The sequence below is a fragment of the Falco peregrinus genome, chromosome 6, assembly GCF_023634155.1.
Source record: "Falco peregrinus isolate bFalPer1 chromosome 6, bFalPer1.pri, whole genome shotgun sequence".
Lineage (NCBI taxonomy): Eukaryota > Metazoa > Chordata > Aves > Falconiformes > Falconidae > Falco > Falco peregrinus.
This window is the reverse complement of record NC_073726.1, coordinates 87,503,373-87,524,023: the sequence shown is the minus strand read 5'-3', so window position 1 is coordinate 87,524,023 and position 20,651 is coordinate 87,503,373. Positions and strand designations below refer to the sequence as shown.

The following is a 20,651-nucleotide window of genomic DNA, read 5'->3' as shown; positions in this document are numbered from 1 at the left end:
TTATTCTTTTTGTGATGTCATAATAAATCCTCCTTTATACAAGAAAAAAAACCCCAGCAACTTCTTGGTGACATCACAGGGGGGTTCAGCTGCTTTGGGGTGTAGGTGAAGGCAGAAATGCCTCATTCATCTGTGCTGTGATACAACAAAACAGCCAAAATAATGTCTTGACGTCTCTCAGAAAGAAAGGCGTCTCTTTCTAAGGGCATAGTTATTCCATAAATGCAAGTCAGACTGTACATCGGTCTGATGTACCCTTATTTAGAATCTGTTTATTTAATGTATTTGGGGCAATAATTAAGATTTGGAACTTCAGTGGCTGAACAACAGGCACGCAAAAGAGGATTGGAAAATATAGTCGGTCGAGATACTCTGAATTTAATGAAATAATATAGGAATAAAAATCCAGGAGCTTGTATATAGGAGGAAAAAATTGATTTTAGTTGGACAGGACAAAGCTGTGGAATATTACAAAGCAAAGTCGGTTTGTTTTCCTGTTTAAGATCAAAATGTGCAGCCTGTAATGAAATCCAGAGCCTTCTTCCAAAGTGGTACTTTTCTACTTCAGTGTTAAAATATTTTAACTATTACAAGGGAATTTTTTCCCTTCCTTCCCCCCTCACCCCCCCTTTCTTTTTTTTTTTTTTTTAAAGTTGTATTTTAATGATTTCTTTTAATCTAGCTGAGGGGTACAGTACACTGTGGGCAGCTAATGCGTGCCCCTTCCAGCACGGAGCGCCAAGCATGACTCAGGCAGGCAGATTGTGCCATTCTGGCTCTACTCCATCGTGTTTTTACATTACTGGCAAGGGCCGTGCCATTGTGTTGCTTAAATATTGTGTATTAACTGCAGGCTGTGGCCAGTGAATGGTATTTAACATTTTCTGCTCATCATTCCTGACTGTGAGCAGCTTCCCTGGCCACCAGAGGTTAACCTTGCAATTACACTGGCGAGCGGAGTGGAAAACACTCCTGGATTTGCTGGGTCCAGCAGCAGTTTAAAGGGAAGAGTTGGGGGGAAGAGTGGGAGAACGCTTCTGAATCTGTGAGTACAGAATTTCAAAGTTGTCTTGCTGATTTGTCTGAACAACCAGGAGAATTCTTGTTGGAAAGTAGAAGTAATTCTCTTTCCAAAATGCAGCAGCGGAATGAGGAGTGAATTAAGGCAAGTTCCTTGAATCCTTAGGATCCAGATGGTCAGTAAGTCCTGCACGGACAGCCCTAGGGCAGAACACCAGGTAGCAATATATGGGCCTGATGGTTGTTGCTGGCTGGAATGGGCTTGGATTAGTTCTATGAGACTCTAGGCTTTGGAGGGGACATAAATACACAAGTAGAAAACTCATGTGTAGGAAATATTTTCAGTTGTTTTTTTTTTTTTAATCAATGGTGACAAGCACATCAAGGCAGAGATGTTGAGCAGCTTGCTCAAGGTTCAAGTAAATCGGCGATCAAACTGGGAACAGAGCGTGGGATCACGACTCCCCAAGTCTGGTCTGTTCTGCCCAGTTCTTCTTTCCATTCCTTGAAGTAAAATGTCCGGTTTTCTAATCTTTGAGTATCTTGTGTCATTTCCTTTTGCCAAAAGGAAAAAAAAAAAAAAATACCCCACCTGTAAACTTATAGCAGCTCCTGAGTTCTGTAGCCTTGCCTTGGCGTACAGCCTGTCTCTGGAATACAGAAGAACAAGGTGGAGGGACTTTTATGTATGGATACACGGGGTAAAATGAGGATGTGATTCTGTCTGTACTTGTGTCCATGTAACACGTAACTGGGCACAACAAAAATGGGGGCACCTCCTTTACAGAGAAAAGTACACCTTCAGGATTTCCTTTGTTTCCTATGCATGTTCGCTGTAATCGGGTGTTTCTAATTGTAAGATCTTTAATAAAGTGAACTTCCCGGTATGGCTTTCCTGTATTAACCTGCAAACAGCAAGGAGGAAAGGCAAGCCACGCTCTGGTAATTTTCTGGTTGGTTGGTTGGTTGGTTTGTTGTTTAAATTTGGTTTCTTTAATTGAAGGGTGGAAAACTTGTTTTAGGGTACGGATATCCCTTAAAGCAACTGTTTAATATAAGATGGGCCAAATTTTCGGCTAATATAAAAATACGCTTGACTTGATAGATGGCATTAGAAGAAAGTACAAATTCACAACACGTGAACTTCTGGCAGGCAGTCGCATAAAAACACAGCTTTCTAAATGCAGTGCAGGCATGCTCTTAAATGGGAAAGGTCTGTGGGCTGGATTCTTCCTATGCTGGGTACTCTGGCTGTGTTTTGCTATGTGCTGAAGTTGTGTGGGTTCATAGGCAAGTAGATTCATTGAGGTCCATGGGACTACTCAATTACTTAACTTCAAGGATGTGGTTAAGTACTTTGCTGTTTACAACTAACCCCAAATAGGATTAAGTTATTGTGTGCGGAAGAAAAAAAAAATCTGTACACACAACCTGGAAACCTATAAGAGAGATGCACTGGATGTGATTTGAAAGCAGTGGTTTTAGTTACATTGCCATCAGCTAGGGCCAATAAGAAGTCTACAACACATTATTTTTTGTGAACAGAGAGGTTTGTCGAGGTTTCAGCCTTACGCAGCCTTGTGATCTAATTACTGACCAAGAGATCCAGTGCTCTCATCTTAATGGATGCTGGCTCATTGAGTGGCATTGGACAAGTCATTTAACCTCGCTGCGCCTTGTTCAGCAGATCGCTTTTTCAGTTTGGTTCAAACTGATACAGCTCTGTGAACGTTACTGAGTTTGTGTTTGCAAAGCTCTTAGAGGAGAACTGGTAACCATTGTTGTTATTAATAAGTATATTGTGTAGACAAATCACGAGGGATGGAGATACAGCCACTCATGGGGGTGATCTTTCACAACTCACTTGTGCCTTTGTTTAATTCCATCACTCAAAGGTATCAAGGCCAACTCCAATTTACAGAAGTATTTCTCATGTCACTCTCCCCACTGTTGAGTAGTTTATTGTTCGTGTTCTCTCTCCGTCTGTTTCTCTGCTACTTTCCTCCATGCTGAATTAACCTTGCATACCAAACTTTATTTCCCCTTTTTTTGTATTATACAGCAGAGACGTTTGTGTAGCCTCCAAATTACAGAGAGCAAATTCATTTTGTCTAGTGATTGTTTGCTGATGATGTATGAAACAGACAGAAGACAGTTTGAATTTTCATAAGTTCAATTGAGCTTGCAGGCATAAGGGAAGGAACAGGCAGAACCCAAGCCAATGTGACACAGTAAGCTGGCATCCCAGAGTGCGTGCGGCATGTGTAGCGTCAGGATGTCGGGGCTGGGAAGGGCTTCGTCCATCACAGCAGTGCTTTTAAATGAAGGAAGAGTTTTGAAGCAACAAACACGCTACCCTGCTGTGTTCTTTACAGCACGAGTCCTCATGGTTCCCCATAGATACGAGAGCTGTCCTGCCCTCCTTTAACTTACTTCTTTCACTGGAATTTCATGTCTAAGATGGGCTGCAAATTCCCAGTTCCTCTTCCTCCGACAAAACGTAAAGCCTCAATAGTTCATTAAGCTGATGATTTGGGGGTATTTTTGATGCAGAAGATACTGACGTGTAGAAGCTATGCTGGATAAGACGTGCAAATGTGACGTGAGCATGGAAGCGTGCTTCCTCTTAACAAAGATCTGTGTCTTGGGGCTGACTGTCACTGAGGTATTGTTAGCATTAACAAAGAGAATTAATTTTGCCTTTTCCCCTTCCTATACCAAGGTATTAATCCAGAAACTCGCGGGGATAAATTCTGCCCTGATTTCTACCTGTGGAACCCCAGTGGAAATGTGGAGAGGTCAAAAATGTTTGTCAAGGCAGAAGCAGTCCTAGTGTTAAAATTCTTGAGAAAGCAGAAACTGGTTGATTATCATCTGGCCCAGGGGCAAGAGGATCCGTAGGAGCCCTAAGTGGCGTTATATGCCTCTGTAAGTGTTGCTTTTGTTGTATGTTAAGGAGAATATGAAAAAAAAATATTCTAGTGAGTGAAAAGTTATAATCAGGAGCACAGTGATTAATTGCTCTTCATATCCACTGGGAGAAAGACATAGAGAAATCAGTTCAACAAGCAGTGGAAATTACCAAGTTACATATTAAAAACCATGTTCTGACTATATCAGCTGTAAAGCGCGGGGATGCACAACCTGTAGGTACTGTGGAAGCAGGGGAGGTTTCCTCTTTAAGGAACGGCTTGGAAAACTGTCTCTTGGGGTGTGCTAGAACTCACCATGAGGCAGAAGCCCAGCCTGGATGGGTTCTGTTGCTCCCTGGCGTTTCTCTCATTCAGCATACCGTTTGGGAATGTTGGTATGAGGCTAATACATTCCTGATTAATAAAGCTTAATGTTCCCAAAAGATCCCCAGGGTTCTCATTTTTCCATCCTCTCATAACCGAAACCATACTGTCTCTTCAAAGATTTCATTGGACTGCCAGCGTTTTGCTTTGACCCTTCTTTTTTTAGAGGAGGACAGGGGAGGGAGTTGTGTAGACACCAAAGGGACAGATTTTCAGTCACGGTGAGTCTGCATGGTTTCTTTCCAGTCAGTGCACAAATGCTGATTTGTTTCAGTTACTGGTTTTAAAAATTTGGATGAATGGAGACACTCCAGGTATTGTCTGATACAAAGGCCTTTGACACAGATTGTGGAGACAGTTGAAAGTTGCAAATAGGATTGATGATCAGAGCAAATATGTAATGAGGCTGGAGTAAAGCCTGCTACAAAAAGGTAAATGTCTCAGGAGATGGGGAGCTTTGTAATTGTCTCTGTTCTCTGATGATTGTCTCTGTTTTCTGAATTTCCATGTAAACATCCTTGAAAGATATCTTCACTTAACAAAACTGCAAATTTCCAAATGCAGCCGGTCAGCCTGAAAATTTTGTCAGTTCTTGGGCTGGTTTTAATTGGTCCCATTCTCAACTTGGCACTAAAAAACAATTGGGAATGACTGTCGATTACGTCCCTATTGCTCTCTCTCTTTGTTTTCTTGCAAATGTTTAAGGTTTGGGTTTTGGGGTGAAGCGGAGGGCTTGTGTGAAGCTTTGTTTGTTGCCGTAGGTCTCTCTGTTAAGGGCATCAGTTGTAGTGTACAAATGGGTAGTTGGTTTTGCAGAACAGCAGCCACAGTAGATGAAGATAGGAAAACGGCTCTCCAGTTTGTGGTTGCTTTAATATCTAAAGGAGTATGGGTTGTGAGTCACTGGTATTAAAAAGGCATGGGAATATTAGCATGGATTCCCTAAGTAGCGCTACTTCAGTAAGTTGTAAAACACTTCAGCATTTTAGCACCTGAAGATGTTACGGTGAAAGTAGAAAAAATTTCTCTCAGTTTATCAAAACATTTGCTGGTCTACTTCAGGATAAAACAAGGGCCAAATACGACTGAGCAAGGAAAGTCATCTTAGACCAGAGAGATCATCAGTTAAGCTACAGGAGGAAAATAGAAAACACAGACCTGACCTTTTCCAAGCCGTGGTTCTCTTACTTTGTCCTATCTGAAATGAAATTCTTCAGCTAAACCAGTGTGTGATGGGAGGGACTCCACGGAGAGGCATTGTGGTTATTCTATATTTACATCAGTGTCCCTGAGGACACTCGCGCTGAATCATTGCAAATTCCAGAGTCTGATGTAGGGCAGTCTGATGAATGTAAGTTACCCTAACTTTCTGGTCTGTTTTCTTCATTAGTGTAAGTGGTCTAGCTCTGAAGTTTACTACAGAGGATCTGGTGGTTCTTGTTGCCTTTTCCCCCTGCATCTAGATAATAGATTAGAAGATACTTAGATCTGTTCTGTCAAAATTGCTGGTTTTTTCAACGTTTCCACTGGCACGAGAGAGAACAGGATTTATTTATTTCTTTTAAAAAATATATCATCTACAGAGCTCCACTGTTGACATGTCTGTGGCTTTGGTGCCAGTGCACGCTCTGCAGGACCTTCAGAAGTCTTATGAGGAATGTTGTCCTTCAAATATGTGTTTTAACAGTCCTGTATTTCATCATGACAAAAGAATTCCTCCAGCATCTTTTGTTGTGTGTGTGCATAATCGTCGTATAGCCTTTTTGGTTTAAAAGGACCTAGTTCTTGCTCCTTGCTTCCTTCTCTTGTATCTCTCTCCGCTAGGAGCCTGTAGGAGCTGGCAGCAAGATAGCCCGATTGGAGATAGTGAGCACTTGGCAGATCAGTCTGTGCTCTTAAAGGCCATTGGAAAAGTATTTGGCTTTGCAAGATGTTTTAGTGTCAGTAATAACTGAAGGCATCTCTGAGTCAGAATCTGCATTAACAATTTTTCTGAACCCATTGCTTTCCCTGGCAGATGTTTTTTAGCTGTCTTCATAATGTTTCCTTAGACATTGCGTTCTACATCGTGTGGTGTTCTCATGGAAATTTTGAATAATGAAAATCTTTTGTAAAATGGAAGAGTGGTATCTGTTTCAAGACGGGCAATAAGTAATCGAGAATCCTGTGACCCATAGCAGCAGAACCTTTTCAAGGAACTAGGGGTCTGTTTCCCAGCAGCAATGACAGCAGTTGTGCACCAGATCACTGCGTGTCTGCTCTGCGTATGACCCAGTTTAGGTCATGATCTTGCAGTCCCGGTTCATTTAGCCAGGGTGTAGTGGCACAGTTTCTGCGTGTATAGTTAGCAAGATCAGGCCATCAATGGGAAAGTCTGCTGAACGTTAGAGGCTGAGCCAGAGGCGGATGAATTCTCATCTCTTCCCAGGGTCTTTTTCCATTCATTAGGGTTTCGAGCGAGGAGGGTGATCTGTTTTGTCATGTCTCTTGCCCTGTTTCAATACACAAGTAACATTCTTAGGTCTGAGCAGCTGTCACTTCTCCAGAACAAGTGATACTGGATTCCTGAAGCAAACAACTATAAAACGTTCATCCTTTGGGGCAGACTTCGTGTGTAAATGACAGCTTTTGCCTGGATGCAGTTAACAGCTAGAGGGAAATTGCAGCAGTCGGGGCATCAAACAAGCCTGAGGAATGCAGAGAGAGGATGCTGAGGGACCCAGAAGTCAGGTGACCAAGAGGGTATAGAATTAAATAAGTGTATCAATGTGACAGGCAATACAGTGTGATTAGAAGCAAAAAAAACCTGAGTCAATAGGGAAGGTTGCTATAGGTACTGATGCTTATGAATGGCACCTGGATGTAAGAGTGTTGATTCCTCGTAATTATTTCAGTCCTGCAGGAGGGAAAGGATTATGCTTTTTTACTTCTGCCAGGGCTCCAGTGCTATTTAATGTGTTGTTCTGGTGCCTCTTGGCCATGTGCAAATCACCCCAGAAATGATACTGTTTGGTGTTTCTTCCTATGTCACAAATTGATGCATTACTACTACTCAGCTTCTGTGTGTGTGTGGCTTAGAAAATAACTACTCTTTACAGTTACATCTGCCCTTATTCTGATCGTGCTTGCCATTCGAGATGACATTTGTTTGCCATGACAAACTGCTGTTCGCGTTACCAGTCTTTGTTAAGCTGTGGTGGTCTTGCTCCTGTGTGCTCTAGTTGACACACGTGGCTCTAGAACTGCGCTGAAAAAAATATTCAGGTATTAGTACAACTCTTAAATACCTAGCAAATATTTAGTTTCCTCGGGATACCAGTCATGGTCACCTCAAGTGTTTTCCTGCCTTGTCCATGGGACTGTCCTTTGGCAAGAGTTCAGAAGAATTTTTAATGTGGGAAGGTAATCACAGCTAGTATATATGATTATGCTCTATAACAGATATAAAATATTTTATATCTCTGTATGGTTTTGGCATGGTACTGAACCAAAGCCTTGCATTCAGATAGTCCCTGAACTTCTGGGCTTCTCAAAACTTCCTTCTCTTCTCATATGTGTAGTCTTAGACTGTTGCAGAGCTATGGAAATGGATGATGAAAGGCCAGGTCTAAATATATTTTAGGAGCTTTAAAGTTAGACGCAGTAACATTTAGGTGCTTGACTCTGAATGGAATTAAAATCCCAGAGTTAGGTCCTTTATCCAGTGCTTGGGATGGATTAAGGGCGAAGGGGAGAATCTTGTTGGGTTGGAGCAACCTAGAAGGCAGCAAGGGGAAGCTCTGGAGGCTAAAGGCTCGGTGTTTCTGCTGTGGGCACCATTTCATACCAGTAAGAAACACAGAATGGATCTTCTCCTTACTGCAGCCATCGTTGTCCCAGAAAATTCCAAATGAGCCAGGCAAATTTTACTTCTTATGAAATTATCGGCTGTTAAAATACATTTTCTATCCCCCTATAGAAATTGCCTTTCAGCAACATGGGATAGGCATAGGTTTCCAGTGCCTTATGATGGTGGAAAACATTTCTGATGTCCCTGCATTGTCAGACTGTCAGGGGCACAGTTATTATGATTTAATTACATTTAAAAGCATTTAACTTCTAAAAATCTCTTACACCGTCTCTGTCATAATGTTTAGAATGTATCTATACCATACTGTAGTTATTCTTTAAGCCTCCTTACACCTAGAAAAACTTGTAAAAGAAATACACTGTATAGCAAAATAGGTGTTCATTATTTAATGCTGAACTAATTCTTAAAGCTGCGTTTGTGATTAATCATGGTTGTGCTGATGGAAGTCTAGAAAGGGTAAGAGACTTTTCCTCCTGCTTTTTCTCTGTTGAGATGGTAGGAAGCCTGGAATATCCCACGTTGTGAAACACTGAATCTCATTGCTGCTGCTTCATCGCACTGTCTGAACAGGACAGGGATTTGCCTGTGACCGCCCACCGCTGCTTCCTAGGGCTGGCGACTCAGGGCTGTTAGAAACCCGTAAAATTCAGGGATGCGGGTGAGTGGTGTGACAGAGCAAGTTTCCTTCGTAGTGCCCAGAGGGGTTATGCAAATGCAGTATCACCTGCAGTCCCTACCAGAGCTCTGCACGCCGTTGCTGTATTGAGCGTGGCCGTTTTCTGTTACCCGTAAGAGTGAAATCATGGCCCCGGTGAAGTCAGTGAGATTCTTCCATGTTCCTTTCGGTGGAGCCAGGATGCGTTGCAGCTTGAGCTGCCCCATTACGTAGGGAGGGCTATGTTACGCCTGCTGCATTTACACACGTGCATCTGATCCCACCTCTCCAGCAGCGCTGCTCCTTGCAGCGGGGCTGGCACCAACTGCTCTGCTGCTGTCACCGTCACCACAGCCTCGAGGGGCAGGGGCAGGTGCAGCACTTCCCTGGGCTGATGTAGGGGAAAGGATTTACACTGAGAAAATAGATACATCCTGCTTATTTTAGAGATATTATTTATTTTTTTAAAATAACTAGATGTACTCTGCTTTAATATCAAAGGGACGTAAAAGTTATCGTATGTATAATTTTGCCCAATAGTGGTTGAATGAAGGTTTATTTTGGTTTTTTATCTCCTCATTTGAGGCGGTTTGGACGTCTTTTGTGAAAGTTTATTAATATTGGTTAGAAATCATTACCCTCTCCCATTTTGTCTAGCCCAGTTTTAATACCAGCTTAGAAAACAGTTCGTTCCTTTGTGGAGCTGATTAGGAACTGGCAAATTGTTAAAGAAAATGTATTTTGAATTAAGAAATTTAGAGTGCTGAAGCTGCTGAATGGCAGAACCAGGCCTCATCCCTTGTATAGCCCTAATCCAAAGCTGGTTTAAAACTTGGTCAAGTTACTCAATGGGAGAATAGAGAAACAATAGATGGTCAATTTGTGTACACAGGTGCTCTCAGAAACGCAGGTGTTTTTAGAAGTAGTATATGTGAATAGGAATTGCTTGTTCAAAGACTAAGTGTGCTTGAAAAAAAAATAAAAAAAGCACACCCAGTGGTACCCACATCTGTGTAAATTTCTCCTTTCACACAAATCTGGTGTGTGGTTCAGCAGACCTCTCCTGTGCTGGGCTGGGCTTGGGCTCTTGCTTGCACTGAAACCAGGTGTAGAATTCCCAGTCTCCGTCTTGGTTGTGCTTTTCTGGTCTGCTGCAGCACTGGTGTGCCAGTGGAAGCTCCTGCACTGAACTTTCTCAGTGCTGTGAACTTTCAGAATGGAGCCTGTATTTGCTGAAGTACAGAAAAAATAACGGAGCTTGTTCTGCCCATTTGAAACCTCAGTCTTCTCCCTTAAAGCTGGGTCAAATAGCCTCTGTATTTGCAAGCCTAGCACTGATTCATGTGGCTAAATTGACAGCAATGAATGAATAGTAAAGGGGGACGGTACTGTTGCCCTTTACATAGGACCTCCATTTACTTTAGTGGGATTTTCACCAATTTCAGTGCTTGGAAGGTCTGGTTTTGCGTCCTTCACCACTTTGCTAACCTAGCACCTCTGTTAGAATTCTTAGCCAGTTCATTCCTAATGGCCACGTCATTAGGACCTTTGGGTTGTAGTAAGATATTGATGGTGTGGAGGGCAAGAAACTGTAAGAAGCTAAACAAAAAATCCTAACGCAGATCTTACCTGACACAGATTACAGAAATAGGTGTCGCATCCTTGGTGGTGCTGTGCTTGCTGTGGCTGCCCAGTTTAATGGCCAAACTAAATGTGCTCTCCTCTGCCCAGTAGATCTAGACCAGTCGAGAGCAAAGCAGATTCCTTCCCCTTGCTCTCCAGACTTCGTAACTACAATGCCAATTATCTCGCCAAAGAGAAGGTTCTAGGGGAAAAAGGTAACGCATCACCACGGTAATTTCGGAACATAGCTCATTCCTCGGGACTTGGTGTGGCACAGAAGGTCTTATTTTACCTCTAGGTCCTCTACAAATAGAAATGCCTTGAACAGTGAGCCAGCAAAATGTATAATTAAATAGGGGCAAATATACATTTATTCTGCATATAGTCACATTAATGAGATAAATCATTTTTCTCTGGAAATGACTGTTTCAACAAAAACAAAACTATAGTGGTTTTAAAAGTAGGGCGGAAAAATACTAATTGATTTTGGTTTGTGTGTTTTTGTTATTTTTTGCCTAATTTCATGATATCTTAAGTAATAATGCATGTCTTACTGCACATCAATCAGTTTTTTAGACTGCAAGAAACACTTAGGTTTAAGGAAGGTGAAGGCTCGGTAAGCACTAAGCTAATGCTTGGTGACATTTTTCGTTGCGCAGAACACTGCTAGTTTTTCTACAGTGACATGCAATAATGTGAATATAGAAATAGAAAAGATGGAGGGGCTTACTTGGAAATTCTAATTCACAGAATTTTCAAAACAAATGTATTTTTGGCTTTTTAATTATGTGGGAAGGTTCAGTGTAACTTCTTTCTGAATTCTGACTTAAAGGAAATGAGAAATCAAATTTCTGCCTTTAGTTGTACCTCTAAAATGCCACAAAAGGCCCGGTATCTCAGCAGCAAAACTAATGTATCATCCTAAGTTTAAACTCCTTGAGGCACGAGAAAAAAGATCTGGGATCTGTTGCATTTTGAGATCCTGTAGCGATGAATTGTGTGCTCTTTGCAATGCATGCTACAAACCGCATCTCTCTCTAAATTTCTCTTCAATTTTCCACATGGTTCTTGTGTCTGGGTACATGTAATTCGTTGTCTTCTCTTGGGTCTCAAATAGAAGGATTAAGGTGACAACCTCCCTTTTTGCTGACGAAGGCTACTATGATAGACAGATGAGTATTGCTTGTGGGTGCCAGGCGGAATGACTATTTTGTGGACAGATACTGCAGTAGACAGAAGTATTGATTGGATTTCATTGTAATAAACATTGCCAGATGTTATCTCAGTGTGTACTGTTTGCATTAGTAAATAAATAAATCCTCCAGAGCACAATTATTCCCTATAATGTTCCTTCAAAAGTTTACTATTATCTCCTTTTATATGCCTAAAGTGAACTTCCTCAGCTTTCTGTGCAGCTTGAAAACTAATTGGGACATGTAAAGCTAATTGTAAAATTCAAATCTTGCTCTAGGTTCAGATACCATGTCAAGGCCAAATCTAGTAAGTGTATGTGGTGACATCTTCACTTTGGCTACTCTTTCTTCATCTGAGACTTTCTCCTGTAGGAAATTTCTGAAGAGGGTTGTTTGGTTTTTTTTCCCCACTGGTGTGTTACTGTCCATACTGGTGAACACCTTGTCATGGGAATGTCATGGTAAATATCTGCATCCTCTGACTCTTGGCAAAGACTCTCAGCTTGTGGGTCACTCGGTACCTAAAATGATGATCTGATTCCAATGTGCGTGTAGTCGCTGAAGATGGCTCAAAGCCAGTGCTTGCAAGCCCAGCGTGTCACTTACCAAGCTAAACCAGCTCCGAGGAAGGATCTGAGCTTCCACAGAGACCAAGAATCCTAAGCATCCGGATTCACTGATCAGACTGTGACAATCACATCACATCAATGTGAGAAGTGCCCCGGTGCATCAGCATTTTTAACCTTAAAACTCCTAAATTAAGTCATCATTCTCTGTGTCAGATCCTAAGTTTAAATTCATATAAAATATGATTCCCCCAAAAAAATTCTTAATAGTTTTACTAGCTATTGTTTGTCTGCTTCTTCCAGTTTATCAGCTGAACTTAACTGTACTACTATCTCCTTAGCTAAATTTAGAATTTTTTACACATTTTACTGGAACTTGCTGTGATAAAAAGCATTTACATGTGTGTATGTATTTACAAGTATCCTTTACAACTTTTAAGGCTACCCCTTCTTAAAGCTTTTATTTTGGACAGAGACCATCAAACCTACACTTGTTCATTTTTCATTTATAAGCATCTTCCCTTTTATTAACAAAAAGGGAAAAGAAGAAAGAAATAATGAAGAGCAAAGGAAGGGGGAAATGTCTGAGCTTCCCGCCAACTTTTTCTTGTTGTGTACGTGAATATTTCCGGTGGTGTCTCTGAAAACTGTGAAGAGAACTACTTGCTTTCAAAAATCCCTGTGTAAAATTAGGAGTACTTGGCCATTTAAAATGCAGCTCCATTTCTCACCTCACTTGCCTTTGAATAGTCAAGTGCACGTCCAAGCAACAGCCACTGAAGGAACAATTCCAAGTTGCATGCAAACGTGGCTCGTCAGCTGTGCATTTTTCCTGTTTCTGAGGAATAAAGATCACAAGTGTGAAACGAAATGTAACAACGAAGCACTGAAGTGCATATCTGAAGGTGGAATTTGTATTGGCTGCAATTTAGCACAGAGAGTGGAAAAACTTAATTCTGCTCTTGGGTCCTGAGACCTTTACCCGCCTCAGGTTAGCAAATGTATCTAAGGAAAGAAGCTGGAGTAGCTAATTCCCAAGTGATTTTAATGATTCATGCTTCCTAAAAGAGAGAGCCATGGGAAATATGCCTGAGCATCACTATTTTGTTTATGCTATAGGATGTTTGTTTAGTGAAATAGCTTTGCTAATGGCTTTGTTAATCAGTCGTGTTCCAAATAAAATAAAAAGCGCCACAGAGCCCTCCTCAGATTTCGTTTTCTGCAAAATTAAACGCCTCGTTTGTTCCTCCTACCTAGGCAGGAAAAGTGAAGCAAAGAAGGACCAAGGAATGACCAAAGCCTGCAGCTGCTCTGTGGGCCTTTGGATTTTAAGGGATAAGGAGTGCATAGGCTTGCTGCTGCCTCCCCAGGAGTGACGATGGAAAACCTTGGCTTTGTTCTGCTCTCTTCCTACCCTCCCTGTTTCTCAGCTCTGAAGTGATACAGGAGCCCACCATAAGAGACCTTTTCAGTTTTAGGGAAGGTTAGGACTGCTCAAGTCTTGGAGAACCAGTTCCCACGTCAGGTAAATGCTGCAGCTCCTAGCTGCTGTGACCACAGGTGAGTTGGCTTGTTCTCTGTGTAGTAGATGGGATATATACGTGTTTCCTTGCGCTCCACACTTGTGTGAACCCACCCTGGTTTTTTAATGATCAGTTCCAGGATAAGGTGGGAAGTCTGTCTCCAGGACCAGTTTGCTTTTTGGCACCTCCTCTGTTCCTGTGTGCAGCGATGTCGGTTAATGCTCATTCAGGCAGTGGATTTGTGATTCTGGTTCTTGGCCTCAAAGTGGATTGAGATTCATAAAAAATAATTTCAAATCACAAAGCCACCATGGGAGGTTTATAGCTTCTGTGACTATCTCACTTGGGCTAGATCTGAATCAGCAATCAGAAGGTGAATGGTTTTGTTCTTATCCCACTGCCAATTTCCTGAGCTAACATAATCTCTGTGTGTGTGTGTGCTACAAAACTTTATTTTCCAATTGAATGCATCCATCCTTTAAAAACAGGTTAAAAAATAAGAGAGAAAATGTAAAGGAAATTTAATATCTAAAAAATAGAGAACAGTGCTCAGGACTTTAAAATATAGGTAAACATCAGTTCCTGCCAAGTTAGTCATTACTAAGAGTTGTTAACACGGGGGATTGATTGAGAGAATGATTGTTGCTGTAGAATGATGATTTAATAAGAGAAAATCTGATAGATTTGACATGCTACATAAAATGTGCAAAACGGGTATTCTTCGGGAAATTGCAACTTTCGTTTGTAGCCCTTAGAGTCGTGTTTGTTCTGTGCCTTGCCACATTCTCCTTTTTCCCTGTTATTCTCGTTCGTTGCTAGAAATCATTGGTGTGCACCATTGTTACGCGTCGCCCAGAAAAACATGGGCAGACTCCAGTTTCCTTCCCCTTCTTGCCTTCTCTCACACCTTCACCTGGTCTGTCCTCGCCCACCGCCTGCGGTGCTCAGGGCACTGCGAAACGTCCTGCTCCCCAGCTTGAGAAGATGGCTACGGATGGCTCCATTTTATTTGCTCTTATTTGCGCTTTCTCCATACGCACCCACTGCTCGCTGTTCTGGCTGATTATTATTTATCTGTTACTTAGTCTTAACAATATGCTTGGTGCTTTATAAGCCAGAAAATGAAGGCTGCCTCAGCTCAAGGAAGTTGTACAGGACAAATGGATGATGCAGCCCTTCTACTGTTCCCATCTTTGCTGGTGAGCCGTGCTCTGTCCTTCCATTTTTCAGCAATAATTGATGAGAGGTGGGTTGGTGGGGTTTGGGGTTTTTTTTAAATCTGAAATGCCCGGTGCCTCTGTGAAGATCCTGTTACAGGTGTCGGTGTGTTCGGTCTTCTGTAAAGCCTGGTGGTTCATGGGGACCATGCCCAAGTGATAGTCATCACCTTGACCTAAACTACTGCAGGTGGGGTCAGGGACTGCTCGCCACGTGGTCCTCTGCTCGCCTTGGAAAAAATGTAGGGCTAGCCTTAGTGCTGGTACTCTATGAATAATAATAATAAACAACAATCCTAGAGTCTGATTACAACAAATAAATTCCATAACACCCTCTGCACTATATCTGTTATCGTGCCAAAGAGCAGAACATAAAATGAATGAGAACAACAGCAATTCAAAACAACAGCACACAATAGTGTAATTGGACCCTAAGCACATAAAAATAATGGTTTAAAAGAAAGAAGGAGCGGGGGGAAGGCAAAAATGGGACCATGGACTGGCATCGGGGATGGTGTCGTGAAACTGCAGTAAGATGTATGAGCCTAGTAGGAAGAAAAAGAGAAGGGGGAGGGGGTGTGAGTTACTTATGAATCAGTACAACTGTGCTTTGTTCTGCATGAGTGTTTTAATAGAGCAAGTGTAATATAAGGATCAGGTGGGCTCGTGGGAATGGAACAAAAGGTTTTGTAAAATTAAAGCAAAATAATTATAGCTCTAGGTGTAGAGTGAGCACACTCCATCAGTTGATAGCAGGAACCTGCTCAGAATGGAGAAGGGAGGAGGGAGGAAGATGCAGCTGGAGAGGGGTTTTGGTTTGTTTTTTTGATATATACGTTCATAAAACACTCACATACATATACGTGCATACATAATACAGACAGATTTGTATATGTACGTTAACAAAGACTTTAAATCAGTGACAGTTGTACGCAACTTTAAAAGTGACTAATATACCCACACACAAAAATGTATTAAAATGAAAATTCTTAAATTTAGAATAGTCTCAAATGAATTAATTAACAACAACAACAGAAAAAGACCCTCAACCACGTCAGAACATTGTCGTTCAAATGGAATAAAGAACTAATGTCTAAAAGAGGGACCATCCTGTGGCACAGGATTTGAAGATGTTCTTACTGTAAATCCCCGATAAGGAATATAGACAAGAGTGCCCAGTACACTAATAAACCAAACTTGAAGTTCCAGAAGTAATGTGATTATCTGGGGGTCACATGAAAGCTGTCAGCAATGTGTTGTGTTACGGAATCTCCTGTATTTGGGCAAAAGACTCTGCTGTGCTCTTTTGCAGAAAAAGCTGATTCCTACCTGAATTTAAGAGTACAGGCAAGATAAGAGCTTGGTTGATCACCAGGTGGCCTCCCTGTATCTGGCTGTGTGGTTTTTCGTTCCTTTACCATCCGCATGTATATGTACCAAACTGCATGAGGATGCTGGGTAAAAGGAAAAAACACAAAACAGATTCCTGTCCCAACACAAGTTTTCTGAGTTGCTGATTGTCCTCAAAGGTGTAACTAAAGAGGAGATGCCCAGCATCCAGGAATGTAGGCAGAGTGTACCCAGGTGTGCATCCTTCTCTTTCTAGGTATGTCGTGTTGGGTTCAAAAGGTTCAGAATCTGTGCCTATTTTGGGCAGCAACTTCCAAACAAAGAAGTTATTTTTGGTTTTAAGTTGAAAGAGAAAGAGCTGGTGAATTTTGATGCTAGCCCCATTAACTCCACATGGCACCTGTGGGTTAGAATGGGAATCCTTCCACTGATGTGCTGCTGTATGGAATAAGGAATAGGAGCAGCTACCTGTGATAAAATGCACCTAAAGTGAGAAACTGTTACAGGACCCAAATTACTACCCTCCTGTGGTGGATAGTTTCTGATGGGCAGGACGACCGCCACCTCACCTCGGTGCAGGTGGTGGAACGGCGGCTCAGTGGAGCCAATGGACCACAGTCGCAGCTACTACAGATGGCTGGCGTGCAAGATACAGCCATGGCAAGGGAGGGGGGCAATGCGCCTGCCTCCCACCACATTTCCCCTTATTCTGTAGTCAGATTTCCCTTATTCAGACTTTGTTCAGGATAATTGTTCACAGACAATATATTTTCGTGCTGGTGGTGCAATCAGAGGCTGTTCTCACTTGAAGCAGAGCACATCTCTTAGGTAGTGCTTTCTGCCAGAATGTGGAGGCTGAGATCAGAGTGAAGCTTTATGAGCTCCATTTGGTGCTTTTTACTTCCGTCTTGTTTCTCTCTCTGCAGGGGATGTGAAACTAGATTTGTCCTGTTTCCACAGCAGGGTTTTGGTTTATTTTGTTTTTCTGAAGCATTTCGTTCAGTGGCACAAATCCAGAGGAGAGTGTGTTGCAGAGATGGATTTGAATGTCAGACAGAAAGAGTTGTGTTTAATAAACTCTTTGTTGTAAATTATAGAAACTAGAGAGCAGGAGGCCCCTGTTTAACACAAACATTCTGTGGTTAAATTATCGCTTTAAGTGTTTACTCCTTAACATAAAGAGCAATGAGACGAGGTAGCTTTGCTGAAAGGGCTGCTTATGGGATCCAAAGCTGAAGACTGAAATTCTTTAGTTCTCAATAGTCCTTTCAAACTCTTGTCACCTTCCATCTGCCTTTGTCTTTTGGCTTAGAGGTAGCTGCCTAATAGAACTGAAAGTATAGGATTAGTTTAAAAAACAACAAAAACTCACTAAAAAACCACCACCCAAAACAAAAAACAAACCAAAATTTTATAGGCTGTTATGAAAAGAGAGATAAAAAAGATGCTTTGATAACGTGATGCAGTACTTGAAGATGGTAGCCAAACACATAGCTCCCCTTATGTGTGCTACTCCTGCTTATCTCCTGTGCTCACCAGCTTTTGAAAATTCCTTTCTGTCTGTATCGTAGCATGAGCTGTGTATCTGTGTTGATCTCATTTCAAAGTGATTTGTCAACATGAGCCTATTATGAAAGTTCAGGTCAGTAGCAGGCCAGGCATCCAAGGGGGTGACGCTGCACATTGGAAAGGGAGAGGTCAGGAATAGCTGGTCACAGATGTGCCTCAGGAGCCGTGCGTTTTGCTGTTCGGGAACAGAGATGCTGTAAAGCTGTAGAGTTGAGCTCTTATTCACAGCAAGACGCAATATGCCAGTATCTGTCCCATTCCAAGTTCCTGCAACACTATTGAAGTCAGAGAATTCAAGTCCCAGATTCTTGGCTTATTTTGAGATTGACTCATTTTCTTCCTTGCCATTCCAGTAAATCCAACATACATACATGCACGTGCATGCTCATATAGACATACTGCCATTTTTTCCGTAGCATGAAATTAAAAAAAAGGAACAAAAGCACAGGTCTTTCTCCCTTGTCCTTTAGTTTTCTGACAAAAAGGAACTTCAGTATTTTATATTCCAGCTTTATCTTCTTCCATTCACTCCGCTGGGAACAAAGTCTAAAGGATTAAGACAAGAACAACTCTGTACTATATCTCTATATTATTCTAATGTGTATTATATATACTATTTATATAATAAAACGTATTCCTAATTGTACTACAAAAAAAACCCCAAACTTTTGCTCAGAAAGAACCGATGCAACACTGCTCACATTCCCCTGCTTTCTCTCCATCTATTTTGGACTTTGATGAGCAATAACATACACGCATCAGTAAAGACTACTGTCCCTCCCTTTGCTCTTTTGTCTGATTTTCCTTTTCCGAGTCTGTAGGAGAATGAATCTAGTCTGTCTAGAGAATTTGCACCCTGGTTTTCTCATAAGGCAGATGAAGTTTTTTAGATAACAGTAGGGACAATTTCTGGTCTTATTGAAGTTGTTGGCAGTTCTCCAGATGATTTGTTATGAGATTTGGCCTTGAGAAAAAGGATCAGTCACACTCATCTCCTTTTTATTCTGAACTAGAATGACCCATATCGCTACCCAGTGATGGCTGCCTAGGATACTAGCAGTGAATGTTTGGAAAATGACCAAAAGTTCAAATATATGCAAGAATGCATGAAACCCACTGTCTAAGAGACCAGAGAGAATGCCGTTGGCCGCAGTAAAATGCGTGATTAAGTAGAACCAAATAAAACTGGAAGCTTGTTATGAAATACCATCTATGTCTACTTTAATACTTTTATATATAATACCATGTTATGATGAGGCCCCAAACAGTTCTCCCAAACATAAACTTATGTGTATGTCTTTCTGCATTCCCTGAGATCTTTTGATTGCAGAGCACTAGAAATGGTGCAAAACAAAGTCCCTTTTCCAAGTTCCCTACAGTGAACAACTTAGGAGCGTTTAGTTTTAGCTTGTGTTAGGACTTCGTGTCCTCAGAGAACAGCTTCTGCGCCTTTGATCTCTAGATATAAAAATCACTGTTTCCCATGTTTCCCAGTGGCTACAGAAAGACCAGTGGGGCCCCAGAAAAGAGCCAGGGAGGTGTGGAATGAGGACCTTGCAGCTCCGGTCGTTCCCGGCATTGCTGCTGACTTCTCGTATAATTGGAAAGAAACTTACAGTTATCTCCAGTAATCCTTATTTCTGTGAGAGTACTTAGCTGCCTTAACAACATGTATTAAGGAAGGAAGAGGTGGGGAAAAAAGTTGAAAAAATAGACATACTCTCTAACCTTAACGTAACTTTTTTCGTGTTTTATTTGTGTGCGGTTAGTCCACAAAGTAAATTCACAGGCATGTGTTTTTATATGTCTGTATCCCATGTAGTGCCCCTTCCTATGGGAAAGGAGTTGATCAAAACCAATGCTCAAATCCGACAGATTTCCCTGTCTTTTGGAGGGAAGGAGAGGTAGCAGGTCAAAGAGAATATAAGATTTCATTACAACACAGTTGTGTCTGCAGCTGAAAACATTTCACTAACTTATTCCTATCCAAAGTTTTCCCTTTGAACATTTCTTGTAGGAGGTGAATTTTCCAGTTGGTTTGACTTTGTTGTCAAAAAAAGTCAAACTAATTTCTTTTTCTTCCCTCTGATTAAATGAATAAAATGTTAAGAGTAATTAAGCCAAGGTAAGTTTTATGTCTGGGTCGGTTTTTTTCTTAATTCCTAACCTGGTAAACAAACCGCTTGTATCCATCTTTACAGAGATAATTTAAAGCCACGGTGCTGGAAGTATGGTGTAAAAATACCAGTTCTCACTTCGGAGACAAAAACTCTTTGATGACCTTCAAACCTCGTGTGTTAAACTTGCCAGTAAAAATCATGTTTTTCATTATTCTTGTTACCTCAAGGTTATTCAGAGCTAAAGTTTCCGCAAAGATCAAACAAGAGGGTTTCTTTCAGTCTCGCATATCCTCGCTTTTGCCCAGATTATGCCCCCTGTGAAAATACTAAACCACAGACATCGTGGCCTTGAAGCTGGAGGGAGGATTGCTTGGGTTTTGCGAGGCTCTGATCATCAGACCAGGAGAGATCCAGCTTCTCTTCTCCACCCTGGCTCAGTAACCTTGGAAAAGTCAATAATAAATCTGTTCCCCGGCTGTAAAAGGAAGGGGATGCCATTTCCATGGGGCAGAGGTCCTTTGAAGATAAACCTGCACTCTGAAGCTGATAGCGAGCCCTGCAAAACGCCCGTGTGGGCCAGGTGCCCAGCTTGCACCACATTTACCTCCTGGCACGTGGTTATGGAGATCCACCGGGAAGGCACCTGAGCTTCAGGGCGATCACGGCGGG

The 20,651-nt window shown here is 41.7% G+C and overlaps 1 protein-coding gene across 8 annotated transcripts in view; it reads left to right on the top strand.

Moving 5' to 3' along the window:
* ZBTB20 (zinc finger and BTB domain containing 20) overlaps nt 1–20,651 on the top strand; it is a 519,455-nt gene that overhangs the window by 172,176 nt on the left and 326,628 nt on the right. The window lies entirely within an intron of this gene.